Source organism: Pseudorasbora parva, chromosome 10 (genome assembly GCF_024679245.1).
Source record: "Pseudorasbora parva isolate DD20220531a chromosome 10, ASM2467924v1, whole genome shotgun sequence".
NCBI classification, from domain to species: Eukaryota; Metazoa; Chordata; class Actinopteri; order Cypriniformes; family Gobionidae; genus Pseudorasbora; species Pseudorasbora parva.
Window position 1 is genome coordinate 28,564,764 of NC_090181.1, and position 27,899 is coordinate 28,592,662.

A 27,899-nucleotide genomic window follows, 5' to 3' on the forward strand; every position below is an offset into this window, starting at 1 on the left:
GTTTAGCCGACCGGATACGGTGAATGTTTAATCTATCAACAAGCTCTGTTTCACCTTCGTTGCTCTGGTTAATTGTAGCGCTATCCTATCGCGTACAGAGGGAGTTTGAAAGACAACCGTTTATCCCGCCCCTCAGATTGAGCCCTGTCAATGGTGAGTTTCCAGACCAAACATCTTGATGTGGGTCTGGCTTTTCAGGCTAGTATATGACTGTTATATGAAAAAACTTTCAAAAGTGACATCAAGAACTTCGATGTCCTAAGAACCAAACAGCCAACTATACTCAAGAACTCTTTGAAGTAAGGATATCAGAAAGTCTGGTAACAAATCAAATATATTTATACATATTTTAATAAAGTGCTGACCAACAGGTGAGTGATTGCAGATGTGCATGTTAACGTTAAAAATGTATTATGTGATCAAAAAGGCAGTCTTGCCAGAGAGTACAGTAAGTCAATTAATGGAATTAATTTTTTTCTACAAAAAAAAAATTTAAATAAAAAAATAAAATAACAAAATTAAATTAAAAATAATTGAATTAAATTAAAATAAATACCGTATACTAAAATATAGCATCTCAGGCTGTAGGATAAATAAATAAATAAATCACATTAACTCAAAGTCAAAGTACTTAGTGTTTATATAATTAATATCTTGCTCTATTATTTGCTATATTATTTGTTCTTTGATCGGTCGCTAGGCATAGCTTAATAATGCATTGATTTTGCGGAATCATGAAAGATGTAGTCTTTACCTCTACAGCCGGTGGAAAACAACCTGATGAGATTCAGGCAGAAATCATATTCGTGGATGAGCTAATGTATTAAGTATTTATTAACGTTACTGTAGCAGTGTGGGGCCGAGAGCTGCGGGAGAGGAATGATGCCGCTGGAGCGATTGCTAAAGAGAGACGAGCGCGACAACACGGCTCAGAGCAGTGGAGCATTTATTATGCAAACGTCCACTTCTGTTTCTTCCGGTCATGCATATGTGGGGTAACGCAGCGCTGTTTCATCATATTTGATACATTTGAGTGTGTTGAAAGTTATGTTATAATGCTGCATTCGCTCTGTGACAACTATAAGACACTTGTTGCACACTGCAGTAAGCTATATCAATATTAGGCATGGTAAAACATGGAACTCGACTAACTGACTACTGAAATTTTGGCACCATGACAACCCAACTATACAGCAGAAAAGTGGTTCTTGACTAGAAAAGGGTTCTTTGCTGAACCCGAGGTACTGCAGTAAACCTATGAAGAACCTTTTTTAAGAGGGTTAAGCGCTGGGAGGGGAAAGGAAACTTCTTCCTGTTCACTCAGGCCTCTCTAACAGGCTCCTAACGAAGGTGCGCCTCACGGGAACGCTTCAGTTGTAGTTTTTCTTTCTTTCTTTTTCCTCAGTCCCAAAAGGAGGGGGGATCAGTATATGGCTGCTTTAGGTTTAATAGCCACGTTAAATAGGCACAAACTGTCTCGCTGCGCAACACGTTTCATTAGTAAACAGCACTCAAGACGACAGTGCCATTCGGTACAATAACACGTAACAATGCAATTAATGGTGTTACATGCGGGCGGGGCCGCGGTCTCGGGTGCACTGGGAAGATTATAATTGTTCAAGTCTGACTGCCTCTGGGAGCCTGCAGCGGGGCATTCATTACCAGACAGAGAGAGAGAGAGAGAGAGAGAGAGAGAGAGAGAGAGAGAGAGAGAGAGAGAGAGAGAGAGAGAGAGAGAGAGAGAGAGAGAGAGAGAGAGAGAGAGAGAGAGAGAGAGAGAGGAGAGAGAGAGAGAGAGAGAGAGACCATAATAAAAAGACATAAGTACTCTTTAAAACCAAAGTGAGCTGCCACACTACATACTGCCTTTTAAACCAGCATCCTAATCATCATGGAACCTTGTGACATTTGGAATGGTCTACATAGGCATCAACAAAACAAACAGCACTCCTAACAAATCCTCATAAGACCCAATGGGTTTCTGCAAACATATTCTACTGGCCAGTATTACAAATAATTATAATACATACAATAAATATCAGGACACAAATGTGTATAATGGCATATTATACAGGTATTACAAGGAGAGGGTAAAATATAAGGACATTACCCATGTCCCCCATGCGTTGCCACCCATCCCGTGAAATAAGTAATCAAAATCCTAATTTATTATTATTAATCATACATAATAAATAAGTCTAATTCTTAATCTAAAGTTTATGACAGTTAAAAAACATTTAAATAAAAAATGGGACACAATTACATAATAATAGAGTCATAAAAATGTATTCAAAAATAAACATTTTTGAATTTCAGAATTGTCAGAAAAAGTGATTGCTGGTTCAGAATGACTTTTTAAAAGGAGAGTTCACCCAAAAATTTAAATTCTGTCAGTGTATTTACTCACCCTCAAGTTGTCCCAAACCTGTATAGATTTATTTTTTATCATGTTGAAAGATTCATTCCTACTATGGATGTCATTGGTGCCTCCAAAGCAGCTTGGTTACAAACTTTCTTCAGAATATCTTCTTTTGTGTTCAGCAGAACAAAGAAACTTATACAGGTATACAGGAATTTTCAATTTTGGGTGAACTATCCCTTTAAAGTGTCCCAAATAGGCTAAAGAGTTATTTAGAAAAGAAAAAATAATAATAAAATTATATATATATATATATATATATATATATATATATATATATATATATATATATTATTCTTCCGAGTCCAAGAATAAAATAAAAATCGGCAAATAGCCAAAGCTGTGGCATCGGAATCGGTATCGTAAGTGAAAAAATGGTATTGGGACATTCCTAATTCTTACACATGACACGTGATGCTGCCTTAAGGTGATGATACACGGGGCAACTTCTTGAGCAATGTTTTTGGACAATGTTGTCGTCAACGGGCAACCAGGTGAGACACAGGGCCCACGACCAATCTAAAGTATCGACATAGAAATTTGTTGCCCACTCTTAATGGGAAGTGCTCAAGCAACATCGCTCAAAAAAGTTCCCCCGTGTAGCATCACCTTTAGGCTGAAAACAAGCTAAAACAAGTCAACTTAGCAGGCACTACCTTTTGGAACATTCTTCGCCTTAAAATGCTGCCTCAACATAGCTACTTTTCCACTTTTAGGCTGAACAGTTCTAAGAACGGTTCCAGTTATATTTCAACTTGAGTCTTGTTCGGCACGATTACAAAACACTCTCGAACTGGAATATTCAATGCGGTTGGCTAACCGCGCTGAACTGTGCTTGTAGAATGGGTGTAGTGACACCGCCACTCAGGATTGGTCACTTGTCTGTTGCCTGGCTAAGCACTCTCTTTGAGCAATGTGAACACATACAATACAATTATAAGAAATATCAACCTCAATAACGTTGTCGCTATTTATAGTCACGTCGTCTGGAAACTCTTGCTTCACCAACAACTGATGCATTTGTATTATGTTCCAAAGAGCACCGTTATCAGCCCCAACGGCGGAAAATAAAACCATACCCGTACCGGCTGGCCCGTTAAGCAAGGAGAACAGTTTGGCCTGACAGCGGGAAAAGCGACTTAGGTTTGGAAATGGAGCTAAAACAAACAGCCACAGCACGGATACAGTGTGCTTTGTCCACATTTACTACTCAAAGGGGAAGACGGCACGCAAACCGCTTGTTCTTAAATGAAAGTATATTCGTCCCCCGACCGCAAGCATTTTGGAGAGCATTCCTTTTGATCTACGTCTCCAATGTCTTCCAGAGGAGTCAATAAAAGCTATACACCGGCTCCTTTACGAGCCCTGCAGATATATATTAGAGGGGTCTTACTGATTCAAAGCACAGCCATAAACACAATGGCAGGCCTGGCTCAGTGATAAGCCTCCCGTAGTGGAGACTGATGTTATCGGGGCGAGCACTGGACTGAGAGAAGGACTAAGGTGACGTTGAAGTCCTTCGAGGGAGAGAGACCATCATCTCAGTATATCGCAGTTCAGCATAGGACACAACTCTTTATCCCTCACACACGGCCCAGGGAGCAGATTCTAGACTTTCCGCAGAAATCCTGCTAGATGAGGTTGTAAAGCACTCTTAATCTTTAATAACAGAGCGTGGATCAGAAACGTTCATTCGCGCACCGATGATAATACCATCTCCGGTACCTGAGGATCCACCTCTAATCACCCAGCATCCTCCTCTACAATGGCAAACAGGGACATAAACAAGAATAAAACATGCACATTATTGTCAATTAACCCAGTGGTTCTCAATCCCAGGCCTGGTGCATAAACCACACACGGGACTAATTAAACTCAATAAAAATCCTAGAGCCTTAACTTCTTTTATTTTAACGCCTTTAAATTATTCTAACTTCTTCAAGTGTTGGAGCTTTACGCAATGACATGTACATTTGCCACTCCATTTCTCGTTAAGTGATGTATCGATGTTCCCTTGTTCCCTATGGCGTTAGCAGTGCCCTTTGAACTGAACATGTACGTTCCTTTCATACTGAAACATCACTTATAATAGTGGAACATCCTGTGAAGGACACTTAAGAGTTGAATTGAACGAACCTCTGAACTGATAAGTGATACATACAAAATGTGCAGAGCAGGTGGTTAGATGTTGGTGTCATTAGCATTAATACAAATACCGATCATGGTGGACACTTTCCATTGACTTCTACGCTGAGCTAATGATGTTTTCTATCCTGTGAACCCAAACCTAACACTAACTTAATTAAACCTTTAGATTTTTAGATTTTCCTCATGAGGCCATTGGCTGGCTCACACATTGTCATCAAAACCTGACCTGCACATTCACACAAGCAGCCACCTCCAGCCGAATACATCCCCGAGGTCAACTGTGGTCACAGAGATAAGCTATTATTCATCATTGTGGCAGGCGGCGCTCTTGAATTAAGCTCATGGTATAGCTATAACCAGAGGAAGAGGTTCCATATCAGCGCTAAACAAAGCCGTCTCAGTGATAGCGGGGTCAGTGGGAGCATGTGAGAGACATTCTTAAGCTCTCCTGCTCATTTGACCTGCTTTCCTTTCAAACATGATGACTTCACATTCATTCCCGTTTCATATAGAACAATATCTATTATGTCGTAAAGCAGCCTTGGCAAAGGGGTCATTCTGAGAGTGTATGTTCTTGCCAACATTTCAGTGCTTCCATAGTGCATATGTATGAAAATGTCTTCACAAATATAGTGGGAAAAAATGTCTCATGAATAATGACTGGAATGCACTCTTGTTTTTCTCCCCAAATGCAAATGTACAATATATGTTGTCAGAAGAATACAAAGGGGGAAAAAAATACATTAAAAAAAGTGGGAAAATAATGCAGCAACTAAAAAAGAGCTCTTGCCATAGATTTTCTTGTTATACTATTAAAATACCAAGCTTTATGTTATTCTCCTGACGTGTGAAAATAGAACATGAAGGAAATTGTACAGCCCTTTTAGTCAAACTGACGGATAAGGTTTATTTGTAGTGCAACCTTCTGATTTGAAATTTTGTTTCAGTCTATTCGAGCACAACTTTTCCAAATCAGAATTGCCTCCCATAATCTAAAACACAGTGGTCTCGTTAGGAAAAAGGTAGATCCATACCTCTGGACAACAAAACAAAAAGTTCATTGGAAATTTTAAAGGGTGAGACTTGCTTTTATCCACCAGGATTTGTCTGGATATCTATGGTAGCAGCATTTTATTCAACAAAAATATTTTAAAATATAAATTTTAAGACAGATGTGGAAAAAGTACTTCGATTAACAAAAAACTGTAAAAACTAATATTGTGGAATAGTAATAATATCTAAAAACTGTTTTCTATTTGAATATTTTTTTAAATGTAATGTATTCCTGTGATGGCAAAGCTTTTTAACAGCTATTTTATATCTTGCAATTGTAACTATTCTGACTTAAGTTCTCACAATTGCGAGTTATTAAGCGTGTGACCAATGAAATCATCAGGGCGGGCTTTAGACGATGAAGGACAGATGATCAACAGTAACGTAATCATCACATCATCAAAGGGGCTTGGATTATATTTTTTAGAATCCTAATCGAAGAGCTTGTTTGTATATGCATTCACCTTCACAATTTCTCTCAGAAATGATGATCATGTTGGGTAAGTACTCTGTGTATCATTCAATTATTTTACAACACTGGCAAAGATCGTGTATTCCAGCCTGATTTCAGGGTTGCCAAGTTTTTACAACAAAACGCGCCAACTACTAGCCCTAATAGCTTCTCGGGGGGTTCTCCGGGGAAAAAAAAATCGCGTTTAGGGGGTAAAATGAGTGTTATTTTGGCAAGGTTACCTGCTAAAATTCACGCTCATGGGTCTATATATCTTCAACCCGCGGAAAAAATGTGGACTTGGCAACAAAGTGCAGTTGAACTCTGTTGACATTTGATAATGCGTAGCTTCGTTGCTCTGATTGGTTGTAGGTCTGTCCAATTGAGGTCTTTCCTGGTTCGGTTGAAACACGCCCCATAATCACAGCCCAATGGAGCAGTTTCAGACTCATATTCTGACTAGAATTGAGTATGACCACGTCAGGCTAGCAACTTTATAACTCACAATTCTGAATTATAAAGTCAGAATTGCATATAAACTCACAATTGCTTAAATTTTTTTTGTCAGAATTGCAAGATAAACTCGCGCAATTGCTACTTTATGTCATGCAATTTTGTCTCTATAACTAGCAAAGCCCGACGAATATATCACAGAATTCTGATTTAACTGCTCGCAATTCAGATAATTGCAATCTTTATATATATATATATATATATATATATATATATATATATATATATATATATATATATAAATATATATTCACAGTATATATTTATTTATTTATTTCATAAACAAAACACTTACTGACCCCAAATATGCAGAAAGAGTAAATAAAAAATGTCTATGGGAAGATATCAAGTATATGTGTATATATCTTTGTGTGAGTGTGTGTAACAGCATTGCTGTGTGTGCATTGATGGCTGATCTTAGCCTAAGCATTACTGTTCATCTGTAAAGGATACAGCCCTTAATGAGGTGAGTAAAACAGCTGCTCTCTACACCACTAAATTTAGGCAGACAAAAACCACACACGCATAAACAGGCGCACACACAAACACTCACATGCTTGCAGTGCTGGCACAGCATAATTAAAATATTATTCATTGCATTTGATTTGCAGTTAAGGTTAAATGCTTGCAAATTATTTATTCCTCAATTAAACAGCACATGTGCAAAGGTGAACGCCATTAAATTGTAAATACTTGTGTCAACAGTTTTTCCCCCCATTTTTTTCACAGTGTGGCATTATTAAATGAACATTGTGCCCGTGGCGGAAACTAAAATTTGACCCAGGTGAAAACACAAATGAACCCAGCTGTCATTTGCAAAACGCAGGCATTTCATAAATGCAAGAATTATGGAAAACAGCTGCTATGTAGTGAGCAGACAATCCATGATAGTGATAATTTAATGAGCAACTCAAAGCCCCCATCCACAGATTCTCATGGGAAATGACACCAGCACAAGATTTTAATCAAATCTCAGTTTTTTAAGACATTTTTCTTCAGACTAAGCATCACATTCTGCCTTTACAGAACTATTTTTCAATAAAGCCCGAAAAATGTGCAACTGATAAACTAGTTAACCGATACTCCAGATTTTCTTTTTTAAGAACTGTTAAAAATCCTTAATTCATGTTCATGTAAAGGCGGAGAGAGTGCGTGTCACAAAAGGGAATGTGTTTATTACACAGCCTAATGAATGGCTGGACAATTAACTATAATAATAAAAAAAATGCTGTTTTACTGCTACAGGCAGTACTCCGAGTCCCAGCCTGCCGCCAATGCAGAACAACATGCTAAAATATTCTGACAGTTCCACAACACCACTTCTGAATCTACATCTTCATCAATAAATTCATTCAGGGACTGGAATCATTCAAATGAATCAGATTCATTCAAATCCTTACCATCCCAATAATTTAGAGTGAAGAGCGAGGAGATAAACATGGCAGGCTGTGTCTATATTAATAGGGCGGAGTTCTTCAGAAGTCGTGGGTGGGGCCTGTACAATGTGACATCACAAAAGCTAGAATCTCAAACAGCTTGTTCTGAGACACTGCTTATGATAGGGATTTAAAAAGAAAAAAGGAATGGGTGGATTTTTACCATTATAGGGTGGTTTTGTAGCCTGGATGCCAGCCGAACTCAGCCCCGCCCACAGTATTTGAGCTCGGGCAGTTCAGTGTGGACTTGATCCATAGAGGAGTAATTATGCCCGAACAGAAACTGTTCGGACCAATGAAATCGTCAGGGCAGGCTTCAGACGATGATGGACAGACGATAAACAGTTATGTAATCATCCACGTCATCAAAGGAGCTTGGTTGAATATGTTCTAATCCTAAACGGAGAACTTGTTCATATATGTATTCACCTTCACTATTTCTCTCAGAAGTGACGATCATGTTGGTAAGTACTCTGTGTATTCTTTAATTATTTTTTTTACAAAGAAGATTGTTTATTCCAGAGTGCGTGCAGACAGGGTTGCCAGGTTTTTACAACAAAACCCGTTTGGGGTGTAAAATGTGTGTTATTTGGCAAGGTTGGCTGCTAAAATTTGCATTCCTGTGTCTATGTCACATAATTGATGTCGCTTCACTTCAACCCAGGGACATGGAAAACAACACTCGGGAAAACTGCAGACTTGGCAACAAAGTACAGTTGAGTTCTGTTGACATTTGACAACTAACGTTATGCGTTGCTTCGTTGCTCTGATTGGTTGTAGGTCTATCCAATTGAGGTCTTTCCTCGTTCGGTAGAAATACGCCCCATAATTACAGCCCAATGGAGCAGTTTCAGACTCATATTCTGACTAGAATTGAGTATGACGACAGGTTATGTACACACACTGCTAATTCACATTTATGTTTAAACACTGTGTAAAAGTGAATTTTGCCAAATAGGTCCCCTTTTTTAAAGAAAATAAAGCAAATGTATAATAAGGATGCATTAAATTAATTTGTAGTCAAACGTGACTGTAAAGACCTTCATAATGCTGCTCTTTTCAAGTTTCTATTCATCAAAGAATCCTGGAAAAAATATCACACTTTCACAAAATTAAGAGTTTTCAATAACAAATATTTCTTGAGCAGCAAATCAGCATATTAGAATGATTTCTGAAGGATCATGTGACACTGAAGACTGGAGTAATGATGCTTTAAATTCAGCTTTGCATAACAAAATAAATTAAATGATAAAACAATATTACTATTTTCACTGGATCACCCTTGGTGAGCATTGGAGACTTCTTCCAGAAACTTTTAGGGACTTCTTCTGTGTCCTGAATCTAGCGGAGACCTAAATCTGCAGAGCAAGAATCTATCTCAAGCCTGGGCAGGATACAGACGGAGGTAATCAGAATATATATCCCGTTCTTCTCAATCTCTCTCTGCCTCACTCATTCACATCAGCAGGAGCCAGAGTTTGATCAGTTGCAGGCGCACACTTCCTTAAAGGCTGCCTAATCTGAGCGAGTCAGGTGTTTGTACCTTCTGCCAAAGCTTTGGTGGAAAAGTGGAGCCGCATAATCTGACAATGCTCCTCTGACACAGTTGCCAAGCAACGGCGAAGCTTGGGGTCTCAAGCTGATGGTTGAGGGTCGGCGCGAGGCAGGATTTATCATCTCTGACGACTTTTATTTGATCTAGACAGATTAACGGGCCCTGCGAGGAGCGGAGGACACACAGGCGTATAAACCCCCCTCCATGAACACATATTCCAGCGTAAACAGCAGGCATGGATAACAGATGTAGAATATGTCGCTGGCAAGAGAAGAAAGGGGAACTAGTGTTACCTTTTCTAAGATCTCTCTTTCCTTGCTCCGCAGGCAAAAAGTTTCCTTGAGATCTTATACGTCGGCAGTCGCCTTTGCTTGCCAAGTGCGGCTGATTTTGAGAAGATGAGAGCTCTGGTCTTGGCGTGGTGTGATGAGCTGTTGGGAGACTAATTGCGGAGTGTAATCTGCTCTGATTAGCGGGAGAGGAGCAGGCAGGTGTGAGCACACACACACATCGGCTCGGGCCGACGCAGCTGCAGCCTGACCGTGTGCCAGATAAACAAAAGGCATGAGGCTGAGGCCACGATAACACGCATGCAAACACAGTCTCCGTCGCAATCCTCTGCTAATTAACCACCAACACACCTATCACACTTAACTGCCTGCCATATGTTTACATCCAGATGAGTTTTCATCTCAGCAACCTTCCCATGAGCGTAATTCACATCCAATTCTAAAGCGGCAGTGACAAACTATTTAGGCGTACGCACGGGACGCAGGCAGAGCATACATCTTGTTTAGATTTCTGGAGCATTGTCCTGGGCTAGAAAAGGCACAGGAAAACACATGCTGTGCTTGAGTCAGCAGGATCCGGGGCTGGCGCATTAAGTTATCACGCCTCGCTATCCCTGCCCACAGCTGACACAGGCAATTACAGCTGAGGTTAATATCACACAACCACGGACCAAAAAAAACTGCACATCTCCCTATATACCATCGTTCCGAATAAGGAACACCGGGTCCTCGCAGAATTAGTGCTGGGGCAGCACATCCGACGTCTGGGAGAACATTCTGCGGTCGGTCCTTGCCGTGACCTTGAGGCATGACCACTTGGTTCTATACCAGGGTCGGAAATGAACGGGGGCTTGGGTCAAAAATGCCACCAGATTGAACAAAAAAAATGGGAGTAAAAAATGTCCTCGCGCAAGTAAACGAAATCTATTACAGCTGTGCAATTATTGTAAAAGTTAAATGTGAAAATGAATAAAGTGTTGACTGTGGCATTACATCAGATTTCCATTTATGCTTATTTTGCAGTGTTGAGCATTGTAACCAATCACATTTTATTTTTTTTGCTTGTGAATGCAATGGTAAATCAAAGGCGTTTAGATTAGTCAGAGTTTTGTACAGCAGTCATACTGACTCAATTCTGCACTCTCGTACATTCTCTCGTCATAAACTACAAACTAAACTGAAGTCATCGACCCCTTCAGTGATGGGGAACCTTCTTTGCTCACTTTCTGTATATAATTAATTCCTAGTTTGAATAACCATTTCGTTTTTTCATGCTACTAAAGCAACCAATGTGAAATCTTGATTTTCTAAACCGTAAAAAGCAATAAACTAATTAATAAACGGTTCTTAGTGTTCTGCTTGTGTAGTCATAATATGACATGTATTTTTCCACAAACACAAAAACTGTTTTGTTGTATTATACTAATTGACAATATTATAATATCAAGAGCAATAATTTTTTTCATAATATTGCAGCCCTTCCCTCTAATAACTTGTTTTTTGTTTCATAATTTATATACTTTATCTAGGCTATTTACAGCTTCTGTTCCACCACAGCAGTGTAAAAAGGCTTTTGTTTGTCTTGATAAAATTGTATTGGTAGCAGACCATAGTATTCTGACTGATTGAAGTAACTGCTTAAATTGAAGTATTTTACATAAAAGACAACACCGATATATTTAATATGGTACTGGTAATTATAAAGCAAGCCCTTACAAAGGTAAAAATTGCCCCTGGAAATTGCCCCTTAATGGAAATGTTAATTTCTGACCCTATTCTATACACTACACAATCCCTAAACCAAAAGTTTGAACCTGCTAGAGCAAGGTGTAAACCGAAAGGAGACATGGCGGCAATGTTTACTGTGCTCTGGTTCACTTAATTTCTGTGTCAGATGACAATTTATACATGTCATTCCATTACCACACTATAAACTGTCCCCAGTGAAACGCTGCCCTGCTAATCAGCTCCCGCACAAACAGAATTAGATTTCCAATTGAATTTGTTTCGCCCTGGAAAAATATGACGAACCGCCAGGACAATACAGCCCGATGGCCGTGGAAGGGCGGTTTTCTTCTGATAATCGAGTTAAAACAAAACATAGCACGAGGGAGTGCTTTCACATATCACTCTGGCATGGAAAGTGTTTGCAGAGAGGGGAACAAATCTACATTCCAAACAGACCATGACTGGCTAGAGGTCCATCTCTTTATTTTCCCTTTGGCGTGTGTTGTCGAGGCATCTGAAGACCTGTGGCTCTTTCACTTATCTTCTGCAAACACTGGTGGAGGCTGACTGTCACAAGCCCAAAGTTTGTTCTTGTTGATAATGTCATGGCAACAGAGCGAACGGGAAGCTGCACTCCAGCAGGGATGGTGGCAAACACGCTAAAAGCGCACTAAAAAGCAGGAGCGACTTCAGAGACATTTTTGTGTTGCTACCAAAAACATAAGAATGAGACGTGATTTGAAAGGCAATGGCCATTTTACAATAAATTTTGTCACACACCCCTTCAGATTGAGTGGATTTTTTTAATAAAATGATTTGATATTAACATACAGATGTGGTCCTGGGGCATATTAGTTCACCCAAAAATGAAATTTATGCCTTTAATGACTCACTCTAATGTCGTTCCATACCCGTAAAACCTCTGTTCTTCTTTGGAACACAGTTTAAGATATTTTACTCCGACAGTGTATCTAAGAGTAGGCACGCTATACTGTCCATGTCCAGAAAGGGAATAAAAACATCATCAGAGTAGTCCATATGTGACATCATGTCTTGAATCTCTTCTCTTCCATGTTTGTTTTCAAACCTCAAATAAAGATTCAAACGGTCATGAATCAGTTTATTGATTCATAATTTGGATGGCGTGTCAAACTGCTGAATACACTGATTCATGACCGTTTGAATTTGACAAGTTATTTAAGATTTTTCACAATTTCGTATTACAGAAGCAAATCTTTAACTTGATTTAGGATTCTTGTCTTATCTTACAAAAGCTCATCTTATCTGTAGTTAGGTAATCTCAACCCACTCCATCGAGTTTGGTAATCAACTGTCAGGTCTGTTGCCAAGCAACCAAAAATGCAAACTACTTCTGAGGTAAACCTAAAATCAAAAGGGGAGAAACAACGGCATGTGTTTAATTGGAGTGCAACAGAAATTAAATTTTGAAAAGTGAAACCGTTTTATAAATCGCCTTTTGCAAAAAAACAGCAACAACAAAAAAGCCATTAGTCATTGAAGAATGACCGGTAAAGCTCCGTGGCGGCTCATTGGCCTCTGTAGTGTTGGTCGCGATTCGTCAACTAACTGCAAAATCGTGTCGTAGGAGTCTGTATTTTATCATTAAAGCACATCCTTTGGGTTCTACAAAAGTATCTCCATTCTCAACCATCAAACGCTACTGCTTTACATCTTATATAATTAATAAATGTAAAAAGTTTTTTTTACTGTGATTTTTACCATTGATTTTGGATTTACCATTAAATTTTAGACCGCTTTTAGGATTTTTTGTCGAGTTAGGATGCTTCTGTAATACTCGTTTCTTATCCATACTTATGATAAGATTATGCATTTAAGAAATGTCATTCTGTAATAGCTTTTGTCCTAAATGTGGTCCTAACTAAAATTGCCATGGTTACTAAACAAATAAGATAGGATTCTAAAGTTAAGATGTTTCTGCTTATGTGCTAGACTAACACAGATCTAATAGTTTCATAAAGAACTGCTGATCAAAAATAAAAATAAAGCATTTTCCTCTTGTAACATCTCATTGAAGAAGACTGTTACTATAGTACTCATTTTTAATGCTCCTCAAAGCATTTAATTCCTGCATTATCACGGATAAACCACAAATTGAAGCTGACAAATCATCTGTATGCAAGATGAAGCACATTTCCTCAAGATCTGCGGGAGAAATTGTGAGAGAAAAGCTGTCTAGGGTCATTAGTAGGGTTTCAAAGTCACTCTGCCCTCTGACAGAGAGCGTTTGACAGGTGCTGCCGAAGCAAAGCTTGCCGCAGGAGAGAGAAATGATACCGCCCTGATTAGATCGTCCACCTTAGGGAAGGTGCTGATGCACAGAAATTCTAAAAGAGAGGAAGAGGAGGGCGAAGAGGAGGGCAAGGAGGAGGGGGGTTGGGGGTGAAGAAAGAAACACTGGAAGTGCAAAACAGGAGAGATATCAAATGTGCAACATTTCTTCCCCTGCGTCACACGTGGTGTGGTCTGGTGCTTTACCCCCAGCGGAGACGTCTCATTGCGATGTGTCAGTCAGACCCCTATCCTCACGCCATTCGCAAACTGTCAGACCCCACACCGACCCGCAAAGCTGTGTTACTACCACATCAAAATTTTGAATGGCTCCCAGAGTGCTCTAAGCCCTCTCCCAAAATCAAAATTCCCTTTTTAAATCATTTACTGGATTTGAACTGTGTCCACTTCCATGCTAGACAAACCCTTTAGACTCCTAGCCAACCTGCCACGACCGACGTCCAAAAAAAAAAAAATATTTGAGAGAATAAATTACTTTTGCAGAGTCCACCGAACTGAAATTCACACTTGGGAATGGCTCCCAGAGCACTCCAATCCCTCTCCCAATCAAGAATCCTCATCTGGCATTTCATTAAATTCAAACAAGCATTATTACAATGCATTGGCTCACACGAAAGCAGAGTAATTCAAGGGGTTAGGCTCATCAGTGCTGGCCTCTTCTCTAAAGTCATTAATGAGGGCTCAGGCCAAGCTCTGGGCTTTCCACGAGTCACTAACACTCCTACAACCCCTCTTCATCTGATGAGCTCGTTCATAAAGCCTGAGGAGCAGGGATGCCTCTTTAGAAACGGTTCCCTTTTCCAGACTAAATGAACAATTATTGAGTGAAAACAGGTCAAGTGGACTGGGGGCACACTGCTAAGTAAAGCTAAAGAGAAAAGTGTTATAGCGGGGGGAAAATAGAGAGAAGCAGAGTGCGTGAGCGTGAAAGCAGAGGAGGACTGTTGCTCGCATGCTCTGCATCTATGAGAAGTGGTGGCGCTATGAACGAGGTGATTTGCACATTAAAAGCAGCAAATGTAGCGCAGCTTTAAGGGAGCCACCAGCAAAGTATTCGCACTCTCTAAATAAATAAATTTGACAAAAAAAAACTCAACGTTCGGCGTGATAAAACACTTTCGCTTGAGTGGTAAATCGATGCAGAGTCAGTGCCTGGATGTCAACAATGTTTTGAATGTGTTTTGACACTGAGAGGTGACAGTCATTCACTGAAGACACATTCTGCCTTGGGCTTGTGATTAGTGTGTGTGTGTGTGTGTGTGTGTGTGTGTGTGTGTGTGCCTGTGACGAATAGAGAGAATGATACAAACCATAGTGCGCCGAAAATGAAGCTGAGAGCCACCCCGCTGCACAAGAGCCCCGTAAAATACAGTTGTTTATATGCTCGACAGCAGGGCTGTGCCCTCCCTGACAGAACAAAAATGAAAGCAATATCAATGAAATATGACACTGATGATAGACCGGGAGAAGAGATGGAAATGACTTGATTCTCCCGAGTTTTCCGAATGAGATCTGGCCTGCGAGGAAGTGTTCAAGCTGAACTCTGAGATGGCTTGCTCTTGTCAGGTTTCTCAAACAATCAGGGCATCAGCTCTACTGGGAGTTGTCAGAAATGAGCAGAAAACTTTGTAAGAAGCCCACCACGGAAGTGCGGTTCTGTTAATAAACCGCCTCTGAAGGCTACAGCTGGCTCCGAAAACCACTTACTCAAACTACATAAAACGCTGCAGATTGTTCCAATCAGCTAAATTAGACTTTTATCCTGAAAGCTGACTCATACATGACCTGTGTGCATTTCTGTGTTTTAGAATGTGTATGTCTCTGTGTCCTTGGCCGTCCCTAGCTGTGAGCGGGAATAGACCATGTCTAGTTCTCATTGCCCTTGATGCTTGCAGAACAGAGGACAATAGGATCAGTCTGAACAATGCAAGCCCTCTTAACAACACTGATCCACTAGGCCCAGAACCAGAGCCCTTCTCCGCTATCATCACACAACACACAAAGCCACCAGTGATTCAAAACAGAGGAAAAAAATGCCTGCTTTCTTCTAATTTTAAACCATTAATAAATCAAACATGGAATCTAAGAAGCAAACATGTCAACGTGTCAGTTGATTGAACGGTCAGAACAACTGGATTCTCCTCGCAGTAGATTAAGGGCAGGGACGCATCAAGCCGAAGCCACAGAACTAACGCTGATGAAAGCCGGCTGTGTTGTCGCTTTGCAAAAAATCTGCACTTGAACACACGGAGAGAACTACAGCTGACTGTCAACAAGCACGCAAGATCCGCGCCAGCGTGTAAACGAGACAACTTTCATTTCTGCAGATATTCGCCATTGAAAAAGGGAAACCGACTCTGCAGGCTGCAGAATACACAAATCGCGGACAAAGCAGCGTGTGCTTACAGTTTGGAATATCAATCCTACTGATCACTTTCTTTATTACACTCCGCACAAGTTAATAATTACTCAGGTAAGATGAGATAAAATTAGAAAAGCCTTCTATCCATATCATTTTGACTTCTTTGCTTGTTGTTTTCAGCCAATCAGAGTTCTCTCTCTCTCTCACCAACAGCCGTCGCGATTCCACATTGAAAAGGAAAAAAAAAATCCAGTTGACGCTCAAAAAAACGGACTGTCTTTGCCCGGCGGCAGATCGTCGGCTTGGTGTGTCCAGGGCTTAAGATTGCAGAACAGTATTATATATCATACAGTTACTGAATATTGTGAATATCAAATATTGTCAAAAATTTAAATTAATCAAATGAAGTGGTCAAGTCACTGTGTGTGTTTTTGCACAAAGCATTTTAAATTTGCTTTGAAACAAATCTCTTCTTTTTTAAAGGGGTGGTTCCGTGTTTTTTTTTTTCTAGGCTTGGTTGTGTTTATAGGGAGCAGTATAACAAGTCTTAATACTTCTTTTTCTTTAAAACAGCGTATTTTCATATATTTTACCTTTATTCCACACCGCTGTCTCCACTGTCCTTTTAACGGATTGTTTGCTTCCTGCTTCTATGAAGCCCATCCCTCCGAAAAACGCAATGTTCTTCGATCGGTTAGATGGCCAAATGTAGTTTCCTGTATTTTTATTGGCTGAAGTGCCAAGCACAGGTTGTCTGGAAATGCCGCGGCCCTTACCATTACGGGCAGAAGTCACATCTGCGGTGACTAGCAAGGGTTTATTATGTCACCAACCCAGGAAGAAGCTCGTTGTAGTCCAAACCGGCCGTCTCTGTAGGCAATAAACTGCCGTAAATTTAAAAGACAATATCTCCGTTTGCATTGAACTTTCAGCGCTGTAACTTTGCGGATACTGTTTATGCTCAAGCAGCAACATTACACACACTACTATAGGCTTTAGAAGACATCAAGACCTAGCACTAATATATAGATCTAATATATAGATACATATGATTGTAGAATTGAATATGGAAGACAGAGGGTAACAAAAAAAAGTGAAAATGCAGTCTACTGGATTCAGTCCATCTTGGGTCCCTTCATTAATATCCCGGTAGGTCTGTTTTTTTGTTGCCTGTTTTATTATCTAGCAGGCAAACTTTTATGTCCCTCAGAAAAACAATACCTCCTTAACATCTCTTTAAAATGCCTACACAATTTTAGGATTCAAGTCTGTAGCATAAACAGAGAAGCACGAGTAACACGCTTTAGTTCTAGTAATTTGAACAAACACCTAACTGTCACCCAAGCAATAATAGTGAAGCATAAGCAAACACTGTTTTGATCTGAACATTCCTTAAAGCTCTGAACAATTATGTTCTGTAAGCCACAGTAAAGAGCCGCGGCAGTCAGGAGCACTTTGGGGCACAATCCTCCATCATGCCTGCAGCACAGGCCTTTTGACCCAGGTGTGAACCTGAGTGTCAATACCGCTCTAGAGTATGTTATTATTTGATCGGCTGGGGATATAATTCCAGTGCATAGGAGAGCCGGTTGTGCACTCATACTGGACCTAAGTGGCCAGCCATTTCGGCAGCAGCTACACTTCTCATTTTTTCTCTGCTGGAAGCCCAAGTGTTTTCATCAAATTTACAGTTATTTTTTCCCTCTTTTGCAACCACAGAGGCACCAAAAATAAGGAGACCGTGCAAGAAGGAAACAAAAACCGGGAAAATAAATGTGAAAAGATAGTCATAGACAGTGAAAGTGGATAAAGTTAATTTTAGATTAGCACGAGGCAAATATGAGTGTCAAAAAATGTCTTTGTTGCTCACCCACTTTCAGCCAGAGCTCAGCAAGCAGTAAATGTGCTTCCCAGAGGTACTGCTGCCAAGGGTCTATCATTCATTAGGCTGCCACCATCATCACATGCATTCCAGACACTTAATCACTAGGATAGAGATAAAATAAAAAGCTTGAAGGTCACCAGGGGGAAGGAGCGATAGAGGGGAGATAGCGTGGAGGGGTGAAGATGTATGGCCTCGTTTTGATTAAGGACGTGATGCCTTCAGTCACACACGACAGAACACCAGATGAGGAGATGCGTTCTGACTGGAGACCTTTATCACAGACTCCAACGATTTGCCGTGCTACACATCACAAGGAAAAGGCCCTGGAGAATTCAGCTGCAAATCGCAAGCGAAAACATTTAATAAGAATATCTGAATCCACCCTCTTCTGTATTCACTTTACGGTCTAGAAGAGACGAGCGACAGTGGAGCGTTGAGCGAAACTCCGAATCTGAACCATCATGCATATTTCCCATTCTTTCCCATCAGGTGTTTTTTGCCTGTCTACTCCTCTGATGTTTTGACATATTTCTCTGCCTCGTCGAGCGCTCGTCTCTGATTTGCCGTGCTGTTTAATGTTCATGAAGGGCGGCGCAAAACTCGGTCCGTTGACAAGCCTCTGGCTGTTGTTACAAGATCTCAGACAGACAAAGAAGACGAGGTGCACCGCTGAGGAGCCCCACACTCCACTGCCTCAAAATAAAAAGCGCCTTGACCTCCTCGGCAGCCAACTTCACCTCTCAACTGTGACGGACGGACGGCGCCCCGGTCTCGTCCCGCGGCCCAGCATGCTTAAATAATGCCGGCTCTCTGCACACCCCGGGCCAGCAGCCACCCACCATACTGGGGAACTTTTGATGCTTAATCTCCTGAAATGCAAATGTGCCAAATGAGAGATGGGGGTCTCGAAGGAGAGCTCACCATGCTGTAAACCCTCCTCTAAGACTGGCTCAGACTGCGCCGACAACCAAATCAGAGCTATAATAGTCACTTTCCGGGCAGGAATTTGTGTGGCATTTGAATTTGAAAGGGTGTATGGAGGGGCATACAGTTTTGCTTAAGGATATCGTATCTTTCAAGGGCTTTGTACGCACGCCATCATGACAATGGCGGCGGGCACCAACTGAGGAAAAATTGTCAAGGCAACATGTATCGAATTTCACAAAAGTTCAGAGCAAAGCGATTTCCCTCCCCTCTCCAAACCTCCCGCCGAAGACGAAACAAGCGATCCACGGCACATCCTCTCACTTTAAAGAAAACAAGCGGCTGACACATTTCCTGCCAACAGGCCCTTTCCTCAGATAACACAAGACTCCCGTCAACAGGAAGCCCTTTCACCGGCGGCTCTGCCTCCCTTCGGCACGTCACACAAAACAGCTCCTCAGCCCCAGCCCCCACAGCCTCCCCTCCAACTGTTGAGGAAAACTTGCAGGGGATGCTCGCTAAAACGAGGTAAGAAATCAGAAAAGAAAGGAGCCTGGAATTAAAAGTGTGGGCTGTAGCCTCAAGTCCTTCAAATGCTCTTGGTCTGAGAGGCAGCGTATTAACAGCCTCGACAATACTCCTGAAATCAATTAACGTGCAGCCTGTGGTATCAACATTACCCGCAACCTGCCATTACATAAAATCCCAAAAATAGCTCTGGCAAAGACAGACGGACAACATTACTGTCTGTGCAAACCGCAGGAAAGGGTGAGCACAAAAGCACAAACATGCCCTCTAGGCACGGGTCAATGGTTTAGATTTGTTAAAAGCCTCCGGTTCTTGTGCGCTCACCAGAAGTTTACACGAGTGAGTGCACGAGCGCGGCAGCCACGTATAAAGGATTTGAGGAAAGTTTGTAAAAAGCAAAGCAGAACTCACATTAAGTGCAAGGAACATTTGAAGAGCAGTGAGAGCAGAAAACCTGAGGCAACCTTCATAAGGCAGGGGCTGTACTGTTTGAGCAGCTGCTAATAGGAGAACTGGCAGGAGAGAGAGAGAGAGCGAGAGAGAGAGAGAGAGAGAGAGAGAGAGAGAGAGAGAGAGAGAGAGAGAGAGAGAGAGAGAGAGAGAGAGAGAGAGAGAGAGAGAGAGAGAGAGAGAGAGAGAGAGCAGACGCTTTCTGCAGGCTGCTGTGATGACATGCAGGCTTTTTTCCTTTTTTTTAGTAAGGGGGCTTATCTTTGTCTCTATGGTAACTGTGTCTCTGGGTGGTTATTAGAAACCCTGAACTTCCTGTGCATCTGCAGGATCAGCCAATCACGCGCTGTGTTTTCATAGGCGGAGATAGCTCGTGCTATAGGCAGCGAAGAGCGGCCACATGAGGGGGCCATGGAAACAGAGGGTCAGGGAAAACTTACAGCACAGTGCGACACGCCAGCATACAACAAATGAAATGTATTGTGCTCTACATATTTATAGAAACATCTAGCGCCCAGAATAGAGTGAATCCAAGAGCAATTTTTTCCCCTAACAAAACAGTCTCCATACCACAACCTTTTTCTAAAAGGGCCATTGCTATCATGGTACTTCAGTATTTTTAGGACAAAAATGGAAACTCTTGTGGAAAACACAAGCTCAGCATCTCAGATTCCCAGAAACAAAAACTTGCTATAACACTGTGGGAAAGAGACTTGCAGACAGACGACCGCAGAAAGCTCAGAGCTCAGCAGAACGGCCAGAGTTACCAGAGTCCAGCTCTAATGACAATAAAGCCATGGGATGTGCTGTATACCAACACATTCATGCGGTTCGCTTTAGCAGCAGCCTAGGATGAGCAGAACTTAATGCCCGTGAATGCAAATGAAAAGAGAGCATGCAGATTACCGTTGCAAAGCAAAAAGCTGATAGGAGCTTGCATCTAGGACAGGACTTTCAGCTGCTGTGTCCAAGCGTGCACAAAAAAAGACAGCTGAACTGAAGAATTGCAACTCAAAACTATCAGATTACAATGAGAAAGCTTAGAGAGGGAATAAACCAGAAGCTAGAAATGAACCAAAAGTTAAAAAGTAAGAATATGCCTATGTTTATCCTCACAGAAAAGAATGGGAACACACTTTAAGAGTTTATAGGAAGTACACACACACACACACACACACACATACACAGACACAGGCACACACACTCTCTCTCTCTCTCTCGCAAGCGCTCGCTGCATAGTTTCCCCAGTAGTCTCTCTGTCTCCTTGGTTTAAGCGGGTGAAATCGTTTGGAGCCATGTGGCTCCCCTGCGCTGACTTGTTTTCCACCCAGCGAGCACTTTCAAACTTCACTCGGTGGCTGCTTTATTTAACGCTGCATTTGTTGACAAGTCTCTGAGCAAAGTTCCTCACGTAGAATCCCGGGTGCTGAACTCGAGAACATCAAATACAAACACTAACGGCTAGAACAGAGTGCACTACACCCCGAGGGCGAGATGTTACTTCATCGGCACCAAGAAAAACATCAACCAGTCAACAAGGACAGGAAGGGAACGACCCCCGAGGCACGCTCAGCGAGGGACGGTCTAGACCTCTTCCAGCACTGTTTACAGCTGCAGTGACTTCCATTCCTCAGTGACAGGAGCGTGCCCTCTTTCCTGTCTCTGCTGTCACAATATTTCATCCGGCATAAGTAGCACATGTCCCACACGTAACTAGACTCACCAGCCCGGAGCTCCCAGTGGCGCCTAATGCACGCGAACGGCTCTTGCGCACCGGCTGACTCCTGACAAAACAGAAAGCCCTGATAGATTACAGCAAGAATGATCAATCACACACAAACCTTTTAATCCAGATCGTCCCCTGATTGGCTGCCTCCGCATGAGCTCCAGATTTTTAAATCCGACTGGTTAATCCCTCCATTGCTCTCAGATTCAGTATTTCAGCAGTGACCACAGTGGGCTCTAACATTCACTTGGCTTTTTTCTCTCCCTCCCTCTTTCTCTCTCTCTCTTTGCACTCTGTTCTGAGACCGCTCACTGAGCTCTGGAACTAAGGGAGCCCGATGAGGAGGGAAGCATCTCGCTGGGTCCTAGTGTCTCCGGTGTTAACTGAAAGAATGCCATTGTTCCGTGTGTAACCCAGGGCTACACTCTACAGACGGCTGATAAGTCCTCCGCTCTGCCAGATCTACTCTCGGGGTATTTGTAGATGGACAGAGATGGAGAGCTGTTGGATATCAACTACCTGTGGGGAAAAATGTAATACAAAAAGTGTAAAACAATTTACAAAATTATCTAATAAAGAACATTTTAAAGTGGCAAAAATCATTTTCTTACTCAGTATATTTATTTTGCTGTAATTTGTTTTTGTTTGTTTTGTTATTTTTTGTGCAAAATGACATATCAAATCTTGTTTTTAGAGAAATCTGGTCAAAAATTCAATGAGATTTGTGCTTAAACCAAGAACTAATTCTAATTCTAATTTATATTCAAAATTAAATGTTAGGTTTAATATTAACACTGGTATTTTTATATAGCCTACAACTTGTTTGCTACATTCATAGTCTCCTGGAGAAATAAAATAGCTGAAATTGATTAGTCACTGATAATATATCTGATAACAATTTAATCGGCAGGTTTGACATCAATTGCACTGTAGCAAGTGTAAAAAATGGCATGGCTTTAGCCATATTATTAACTATAATGATGGGTTTTTGATTGTTTTTTTGGGTGATGACAGCACAAAGTTATATATATCATACAGTATATACGATTCTGATATTCTGTCTAGCATCTAATTTCCTGTGACACAGAGAAAGAAACATTAGGATGAGCAGATGAACATATCTGTTTGAATTACACCAAGACAGTTGATAGCTGACCATTAGTGTAACTGATCATTGTTGATCTGTGATTCATTTGAACCAGACCCAACGGTTGGGCACGCATGTGATTTGCGGATTCATTTCAAAGTTTAACTATCATAGAGTAAATGTGTATCATTAGCACGTTTTTTATCTTGTCAGTTTACACATTCACACGATTTAAAACCATACCAGCACAAGAAGAACTCGATTAGCGCTGTGCAATATATTGAAATTATCGAAATATCGCAATATGCATATCGCAACGGCATGCAAAATCTGAATGATTTTAATAGGCTATTTCAACATTTTGAAAAGTGTACGTTTTAGGCCGACGCGTATAGCAGAGAATAGACTGGACACACGACTGTTACTTGTGACTTGGAGCTTGCATCTATGTGACTTGCTTGACGTTAAAAAGGGTTATTAAAATTACTCATTGCTCTTGGCTGAATAACCTTTGTAGCTTAATTATGTATCGGTGTATATTTAATTCATGTGAAGACTACTGTTTTCAGATCTTATTTTCAATAACAAAGATAAAGTAAAATAACAAAAATAATCGTGCACCCCTAGTTTAGGTGTCTTTGTTTCCCTGGATATTTTTGATGTTAAGTTTTAGGTTGATATAACAATATTACCAAGTCAAGCAAGGAGTTTTTGGTATTTAAATATTTGCATTACATTTTTTGTTTGTTTACACTGATGTTAAAATGATACTGTCAGATTTGTGACACAAATTTGTTGTAGCGATGCTTTCTTTTCCCACAAAGAATGTGAAACATAAATGGTAACATTGTCAGTCTTTAAATTTTTTTTTAAAATATATAGATTTTAAACACTAATAGCAATATCGTATCGCATTTCGAATATCGTATTATTTAACAAGGTATTGCATATCGCAATTTTCTTCAATATCGCACACGCTGTTTGTTATCTTGTGTGTACAACTGCACACACACACACACACACACACACACCCAATGCATGCACACACAGAGAAGTGCATTTCACACCCAACTGATTCCTCTTTCGGACACATACATACAAAATTATGTCAAAATGTCCGTCTTGGCTAGTAATCTAGCGATGTTGGATTCTTGAACGAATCGTTCTTTTGAGCCGGTTTTGAAGTAACCTGTCAAACAGACCAAACTGAATCGAACTTTAGTTCCAGGTTGATGACACAAGACGACATCAACACATCCAACTCAAAAAGAACCAAATAAGCTGGTGTCATAACAAATCAGGTCCTACCTCAAAATCGGGTCTCCTCAAACTGTCAGTTAATGATTATCCTAAGTTTCTAGGTGAGTATTGCACTAATGTGTTTTGTTATGCATTATATAGTGAGCTATGCATATTTTAAATTAATATCAAAAGGTGGATACCAATTATATTATTTTAAAATATGCATAGCTTACTCTATAATGACTACAAAAACAAAGCATAATAAAACCAAATTAATTTCTTACATAGGTTTAACTGTTAATTAATAAATAATAATAATTATTATTATTAGTAAGTGAATAATTGAACATCATTCATTTGTTTTATTTAAAACTAAAATATTTGTACATTTAACACTTAACTTAAAGCATAATTATATTAAAGATGATTGAGAATATATGTAGGGTAAGAGCAAATGTGCCTTCAAAAAACAGCCTTCAAAATGGATTAAATTAATTCTAATTTTCCTCAATTCTACAAACAATACCCCATAGTGACAACATGAAAGAAGTTTGTTTGAAATATTTGCAAATGAACATAAGTATTTACAGCCTTTGCTCAATTCATTGTTGAAGAATCTTTGGCACAAATTGCATCCTTTTTGAGTATGGTGCTAGAAGCTTGGCACACCTATTTGTTTGCAAACAAATTTTTGCAGGACCTCTCAAGCTCCATCAGGTTCAATGGGGAGCAAAAATGCACAGCCATTTTCAGATCTCTCCAGATGTTCAATTGGGTTCAAGTCTGGTCTCTGACTGAGCCACTCAAGGACATTCACAGAGTTGTCCTGAAGCCACTCCTTTGTTATCTTGGCTGTGTGCTTAGGGCCGTTGTCCTGTCGGAAGGTGAACCTTTTCCACAGTCTGAGGTCCAGAGCACTCTGGAGCAGGTTTTCATCAAGGATGTCTCTGTACATTTCTGCATTCATATTTCCCTCGATCCCGACTAGTCTCCCAGTTCCTGCTGCTGAAAAACAGCCCCACAGCATGATGCTGCCACCACCATGCTTCACTGTAGGGATGGTATTGGCCAGGTGATGAGCAGTGCCTGGTTTCCACCAGACATGACACTTGCCATTCAGGCCAAAGAGTTCAATCTTTGTTTCATCAGACCAGAGAATTTTGTTTCTCATGGTCTAACAGTCCTTCGGGTACCTTTTGGTAAACTCCAGGAGGGCTATCATGTGCCGTCTGTACCACTCCATCATACTGGTCTGATTGGTGGAGTGCTGGTTGTTCTTCTGGAATGTTATCCTCTCTCCACAGAGAAACACTGGAACTCTGTCAAAGTGACCATAGGGTTCTTGGTCACCTCCCTGACTAAGGCGCTTCTCCCCACGATTGCTCATTTTGGCCGGGCAGCCAGCTCTAGGAAGAGTTCTGGTGGTTCCAAACTTCTTCCATTAACGGATGATAAAGGTCAATGTGCTTACTGGGACCTTCAATACTGCAGAAATTTGTCTGTACCCTTTCCCAGATCGGTGCCTCGATACAATCCTGTATCTGAGGTCTACAAAAAATGTCTTGGACTTCATGGCTTAGTTTGTGACATGTACTGTTAACAGTGGGACATTATATAGACATGTGTGTGCCTTTAGAAACCATGTCCAATCAACTGAATTTACCATGTGGACTCCAATCAAGTTGTAGAAACATCTCAAGGATGATCATTGGAAACAGGATGCAAGTTTTTTTTTTATTAATTTGCAAAGATTTGCAAACAAACTTCTTTCATGTTGTCATTATGGGGTATTGTTTGTAAAATTGAGGAAAAAAATATTAATTTAATCCATTTTGTAGTAAGGCTGTAACATAAAAAATGTGGAAAAAGTGAAGTGCTGTGAATACTTTTTGTATGTACTGTACATCTATATTTAATATATATATATATATATATATATATATATATATATATATATATATATATAGTAAACATTATGCAGTGTACATTTATTAAATTTCTGTACCTGAATACTACTGTTATATCTCACTTGATTTGTAACTTTTTAATATTATATTTATATCCTTATGATACTGACTGTGATCTGTGACTCAAAACCTGTAATATGATCCGAATCACCACTGACCATGTACTAAGACAAGGGTTTATTTTCTCCCAAATTCAGATAAATGACTCAAGTAGGACTAAAGTATGTCACAACAAAATCCCTCCATGACGTCACCAGCCTGAAAGCACACAAATTGCAACCATACTTTAAAAAAAAAAAGAAATTACATTGGAAGCAAACTGATCTTACAAAAGAGGGAGCATCTGCCAAGATCACACAGATGCCACCTGAAGCCTGAGAAAATAAACTTCTGTATGCCTTTCAAGCTTTTCAGCATCCAAACACATACTTTGTTTCTATCCTTTAATAACAGATTGAAATGACAGCTTCAGAATGTGATTTTTGCTCTGCCCTTTAAAGCATACTAATATTCAACCCTCCAAATCCTTTGCTACCACTCTGAATGCTTCTCTCTTAATAATGTGGCAGCAATGCTAAAACTATTATGTGCACGAAAGCTACAGCCAAGGCTATAAATATAAGCAACACATGGAGCGGCAGACTGCAAAACAGGGGGAAATTTGGGCTGCTTATATCTGTCAAGAGCTGCACGAATCAGGCCGCCGGCCATATGATCAGCCTGGGGCCGAGTCCACCTCCTCAGCAGGGAGCTTTGTAACTGCGCTTCTCATATCTTTTACGGAAAAACAGATTGAAAGAGAGAGGGGGGGATTTTGGTAAAATGCTCTGGATGCCTCCTTCATCAAAGATTCTCAACTAAAACTTGGCCCTTATCTAAATAACAGTTGACTAATGTGCTCACAATGCAAACTCAGTGGCTTACCGCAGATCTTTGGGGTCCCCCATGAACCATGAGACGGGGCCCTGAACACATGTGGAGATGACATGCACCCTCAGGGGTGAAACCATATCTGATAGGGAAAGACAGTGGTTATTTTGGGCAGTTTATACTTCTCTCAAATACTTTTATCCTTTTAAAGGCTGAAATATCTTTCTAGATTTTAGAAATGCAATTCTGGAACGTCAAAAAGTCAAAACACTGCATACATTGTATCCAGTGTGCTGTTGTGACAGGAAGCTAACTAGAATGCAAAACGTAAAGAAAACGTTTTTTTTTTTTTTTTTTTTTTTTTTTTTTAAGGGGCAAGAGAAAGAATTGTATTTGCCCAACCTTACAAGTAACCTGGTTAAAACGTCAATAACAAAAAAATGAATCACCAAACCATTTATTTCATGTAGTGTAGGCTATTGGTCATTGATGGTGGATAGTGGCACTATAATGTTAGTTGCACTGTTGAGTCTCGCAAAGCCTCTCGAGGAGAACTTAATCAAATCAATGCAGCAGCACACAAAGATTGAAAATGTGACACTGACTCCATACAACAGTTCAATAAACAGTTCAATTGAAGTCACTTACATTTTAGACGCAATATTGGCTGTTTTTGTCCCGTTTCAGCAGCGAAAATAGTTCCAAAGATCACAACAGAACAACAACTCACTCTTCCAAACTGAACGATTCAGCGTTTTGAGCTAATCGGTTGAGTCAAAGATTCGATGACCAGTTCATTCTTGAGGGAATCAGCCGTTTGAACAAATCGTTTGAATAAATGACTCAATGACTCACTCATTAAGACGGTCACTTGCCGCCACCTAGTGTTCATTTAGTTTCATGTTTATAAGTATAATTCCTTCCAGTTCCAACA

At 40.4% G+C, this 27,899-nt stretch overlaps 1 protein-coding gene across 4 annotated transcripts in view; it reads right to left on the reverse strand.

Moving 5' to 3' along the window:
- foxn3 (forkhead box N3) overlaps nt 1-27,690 on the reverse strand; it is a 133,024-nt gene extending 105,334 nt beyond the window's left edge. Inside the window, exons 1-3 of one of the 4 annotated variants that reach the window (XM_067455743.1) lie at nt 27,614-27,690; nt 27,020-27,107; nt 21,915-22,318 (exon numbers count right to left, since the gene is read on the reverse strand). The gene's annotated coding sequence lies outside the window, so the exon portion shown is untranslated. Of the gene's footprint in view, nt 1-18,156; nt 19,988-20,034; nt 20,101-21,796; nt 22,319-27,019; nt 27,108-27,613 lie in introns of those variants that run through there. The other 3 variants (XM_067455744.1, XM_067455746.1, XM_067455745.1) reach the window with 3 other exon arrangements.
- Nucleotides 27,691-27,899: the final 209 nt, after the last annotated feature.